The sequence below is a fragment of the Aquila chrysaetos genome, chromosome 1, assembly GCF_900496995.4.
Source record: "Aquila chrysaetos chrysaetos chromosome 1, bAquChr1.4, whole genome shotgun sequence".
Taxonomy (NCBI): domain Eukaryota; kingdom Metazoa; phylum Chordata; class Aves; order Accipitriformes; family Accipitridae; genus Aquila; species Aquila chrysaetos.
The window spans coordinates 16,597,724-16,603,177 of NC_044004.1; positions in this window are offsets into that span (position 1 = coordinate 16,597,724).

Genomic DNA, 5,454 nt, shown 5'->3' on the forward strand with positions numbered 1-5,454 from the left:
AAATGTCTCTGAGTTTCATCTCCTTTCCATCTGCTTTAGCTCCAGGTTCGTGACACCCTGGTGGGGCAATTTATCCAGAGCTTGTGGACAGATAAAGAGCTAACAGGAATTTTATCTGAGTATATTTTCTGCTAACCTTATTCAGCCCAGGGACTTGAACCAGTCTGTCGAAGTTTTGATGAATGCACTAATCGCCCACCGTTTGCTCTTCAAAGACAGCCATTCCTTAGTTATTCCTTTCTATCTGAATTAAGACTGCTTGCTTCACCCAATTTGTTGTCTCTCTGGTAAGTCTGCAACACAGCGAAGGGGGAGCTGCCCTCCACTCACCTAGACTGAGGGTCTGGCCAGCATCTAATCTCCCTGCCCAGGGTGCCCTCCTGTGGACATGAAGCCACAAAGGGGAGAGTTTAGTCAATGCCCCTTTATCTCCAGGACATGAAATGACAGGGTCAAGACATTACTAGGGTATACACAGCTTCCATGTGCTCCTGGATCAGTTCACATCCCGTGTCCATAGTTTCTAGGGCAGAAACCCTCAAGGTCTAGCTCCTGGCTTCAGATCAAGCATCTCATTTTCTACTTTCTTTCCACTAAAAAGTTTCATCCTGCTGTGTTGAACTTGCCAGCAATGTCGGGAGATGGAAAACATAGATCATCTAGAATATTGTGTCTGGTCTGAGAAGGAAAAAACATTTAGGTATTATAATTTAACTGTTGTGGTAGCAATGTTTTAGCAAGACGAACTGTCAAAAGAAGCCCTCATCTATACCTTGGTGAAGAGGTGAGGCTGTACCCCTGCAAACTGACTGGTTGCCTCTGGGATGGAAAATATTTCAATACTTTGCTTTGAAAATGTGCAGAGATGTTAACATTTAACCGGGGAAGATGCGCGCTACCTGCCGTAATCAACAAAGTGCACCCGTAGACAAGTCAAACGTGACATTGTGTCTGTGCTTCACAGTTGTGTGAGGAAACGATCACGGTGAACACCGTCCACCTCTCATGCAGGAGAGTCACACAAACCCATTAGAGGCCATTTCCTACATACGCTCTCGAAGTAAGGCTTACAGCAGCTTCAGCTAGTGCGTGGGCCTTCCACTGAGAACTGAATTTCACCCTTTAAAGTTACATCTGGGTTGGCATGACACCATCTGTCTAATTTTGCATGAGAACACAGTGCGCATTTGTCAACATTTTGAGGGCTGTGTAGATGACTGTATAGGGGCAGCCATGAGAGAAAAGTGATTCTGGGAACTACAGCAGCTTTATACCAAGTTCTTTAAAGCACGTGAATAGTACTTGCCTGAAATGTTACTTCCTTGTACAAGGTAAGAGTTTCCTTAAGCAGAATTCAAAATCGAACAGCATTGCAATAATACTTTCAGGCAACTTCATGTCTATAAAGGTATCTTGGTAAAAATTGGAGTCTAAATGAACACAAAAAGGCAAAGATACATAAATAGGCTGTCATTCACAATTTTTAAATAATTTAATCTCGTTGCACTGCCTGCTGATGCTGGGCTCAGACTTACAGCATCTGGGAAATGAATCAGTCGACCTGTTGGTCTTCTGGTCCCCAGCATGGGTGAGACCGTACAGGACAAATTGCTTTGATTCTGCTGTTTTGCTTTGTGGCTGGGGCAGGGCTGGGGTTTGGGAGCTGGCTGTAAAGGGCAGAAGGGGAGAAGTTTGGCAGTCTCTTGACTACTGGGACAAGTTGAGAAAGATCTATTTTTCTTGTGTATACAGTTATAAATTCTGATTTATTCTATGAACTTATTTCTAACTATAACCCTCAGTATAAATGAAAACTTTCCTGTTGTGTTTAAAAAGCAAGTCATACCTACGTCCCTGGAAGGCAAAGCCCAATGCCGGCATAATAACACGCAGACAGGTTGAACCAGTTTGGTGCAGCTGAACTTCTGAACTGGAGCTGGATCATATCCCACCACTTTGAAGCATAGAAGGAGGTAGCCACATGACTTTCCCCACTAGACCACATAAAAACACCCTCAAAGACAGTGTCTGGAGCCTGCTTAGACCTGTGGGGCTGAACATGACAGGGAAGCTTTTTCCAGTAGCAGTAGCCAGGTGACAAGGCAGAGAGGAAAACCTACAGCCATGGTACAAAGATGGGATCAGTGGGGACGACCAGAAGGCGGGGAAGTTTGAAGGATCTTTAGTGCTGGTATCCAGAAAGTCTTCAACACCTGTATCTGATGGGCAAGAAGGAGATGAATGACTATGGCTTTGATGCACAGCGCTAATCCCTCCTGGCAAACCTCAGTACAGCCAACGAGCGCCTTACGTGTACTTGCCTAAAATCAACTTTTCTAAATATCTGAAGAGTGCAAGCGGTGGAGAAGAGGCTGGCCCCAGGAACTGGCACCTGGAGATGCCTCTGTCAGGTCCTTTCTCACCATGCGCCAGCCCAGTCCCACCTGCGAATAGTTTGCATTGCCATGGCCATAGCTAAGAAGTGTCTTTGCGTCTGCTATCACTAAGGCTTGACCCAATGCCAGGTTGGCTGGGGCATGGATGCAGATGGAGCAATTTACACTGTGCTCCCTCTTTGGAGAGGACAGAAATGCCTCTGGCTGGAGAGACACTCAGAGGTTTGGCTTTGAGCCCTCTGCAAGGGCCTTTGCTGCAGAAGGGTATTTATTGTCTGCTTTCTAGAATAGAAAGCTGAAGACTTTGAAGGCCTCTCCAGCTTGCCATGGTGAAGCCATCATTTAGGATGTTTAGTGGCAAAGTTTAGATCTGGGGTGATCTCCAATAACCTACTGCATCATCGTTTACTCCCATTACTAATACTCCAACAGATTTCAATGACCTTTGTGAAAATAAAATCAGACTAGATTGACATATTTTCTTTAGAAGATGCTAATCAATATCTATTTTGTTAGCCAATATGGTTATGTCTCCTGTTATTGTGATTTATTTCATTTTTGTTGACCAAAGGTGGTTGAATGGGTGATAACAGTACTGAAGGTGGCAAGGGTTAATAAATTCAGATGAGGTTGTCATCTTATTACCAGAGTGCAGGAAGTGAAGCACAGCCATTTAATTAACCTAGTCGCAATGAATTTCATGCAACACGCAGTTAACACTTCATCTATTAAAACTGCGAAGCAGATGGTAGTGAGCAGTTTTGTCTGCCATAAATAGGGTACCAATTTAAATTACTTGCTGCACAGGATTTTATAGGACAAAATTATCTAGATATTAAATGGTGAGATATTTAATAAACTCTTTCTTTTAAGTCATGCATATATCAGACTCTTGGTCCAATAGTAGAAAACTCAATTATTTCCATGAAATCCCCAAAATGGAGAGCTAAAAAAAAGAAAAAGACAAAACTTTGATGAATTGGCATTTCTTTAAACTCCAAGGCCTTCAGTCATTGTCTCTGCTGGAGAATATATACCCCATTATAAAGTTGTACCCTACTTTCTCTATCTGCCTTAGAGATTTTTATTATTCACACAAATGGATAATCCTAGTCGACTATTAAAAGGCCACATTTCTCAATAGACTGATAGTTTCTCTCTTGCTCTTGAAAAATGATTGTGATAAATATTACCAAATTTAACATTTTCCTTTTCATTTCCCACAGTTAGGGGAAGTTATGTGAGCACATGACTGCACATACAGACAAGGGGGCTGTATATCAAAGGCGCTGTGGGCGACTCGGTGCCTGAAGCTGAGTAGCCGCTTTGCTTCCCTGTCCCTTATCATAGGGAGGGGAATGTAAACTTCAAAAAAAAAAACCAACGCAAGTATGTCATATAGCTTCATACGCACAGAACGATTTAGACACTTCTGGAACTTGCCAGCTCTTGAAATTACTTCATGCACAAAATTGCTGCCTTCATATAAAATACAAGGCAGAGATGCTAGGAAGAAGCAAAGAGGCTCTCCTAAAGTCATGATTGCCTCAGGACTGCGTTAAACCCATTTTTCAGCAGAGAAGCAAATGTTTGTTTGAAATCAGAGCAGAATCCCAGGAACAAAAGGAAAGCCTGAGCCAGCAGAGCAAGTAGGTCATTGCACCCCCAGGAGACTGCGGCTCCCACAGTCCCAGGCAAGGGCAGAAAATTGGCTTTCCACCCCTCCAGAGAAAACAAATCTGACGGACCAACTTCCTTCGGCATTCTCCTTCTCCCTCCGAAGACAGAGGCTTGACATCAAGGCTCTACTTCTGGTGAATAAGGTTCATTAAGCCCGCAGAAAGCTAGAGGGTGTGCATTCATTTATTTGAATGACTCTCAGAGACTCCTTTATTTGAATGACTTTTTCCTTAGAGAGGCAGAAGGCAAGTGTGTCCTTTGTCACCTCCTCTGATTGCTCTGTCCACTGAACTGCTAGCAATAGCTATCAGAAAGTCTCCAGAGATTCAAGGCATCACAATCCATGACAAAGGACATAAATTGCTCTTTTCACAGATGACATCCCACTTTATCTCAGTAAAACACAAATCTCTGTTCAATGCCTGAAGAAGTCCTGCAGCATGACTTCACTGGAGCAAGGCTTCATGTAAATATGACTAAATCGGAGGTGAACCTTACACAATCATCCAGTGAGATCTTTTTCATTCTCTCTGCTATTGACACCCAGGGGAATTCAACTATTTATTGGCACCAGCCCCACCCTACTTAAGCAAACTGCCAGAATCCTTTTTTAGCCCTTCCTATGAAGGTCAAGAAGGGCTTCATTTTCTCTTGTGTGTAGCAGCACAGGTTTGGTTTGGCTGTATCAAATCAAGTCATACATACGGTCCCAAGCAATAAGTAACATGCGAAAGAGACCAAGAATCAACTTTCTGAGGCTCAGAAAAACCAAAAGCAAAATGAAGGCTCACCCCCAGTGGGGAAATTTTATTAGCAGGCAGTTCTTGGGAGGGGCATGCAGAGCTCCCAACACCAGCCACTCTGCCCGAGGAGCTGTGGGAGCACTTGACAACTCTTCTTCCTTCACGGGTGGTTTGTGACAAAGGCTTATGGACTTCTTGAGGAGTACAGGCAGATCTAGAGGCCGTCCCGTCACTTCTGGGAAAAGGACAATCACGTTACCTTTGCGCAGCCACATTCAACTCCAGGCTCCCACAGATCACCACAGCAGCAGGACATGATGCTTAAAAGACGGGAAGAAAAGGAATGAGGAGCAGAACATGGTCTTTGTTCAAGATTGTAACCAAATAAACTTCAAACAGATCAAAACTAGATTTTTATTCAGTTTCCTTTCAAACATACTATGAGCTATCTCCTTCCTAGCCATTGCTGCTGAAGACAAATGGACAGTCAGCCAGGTGGAGGAGACAGTGTCCTAAGTCACAGGAGCTACCACTGCTGCAAGTGGGATCTCTGCCCTTCTTCTTCACTCAGAAGAAAAAAAAAGCCATGCTAATACCACAAGTCTGAGAGTGGCAGTTTATAAGCTGCGATAATT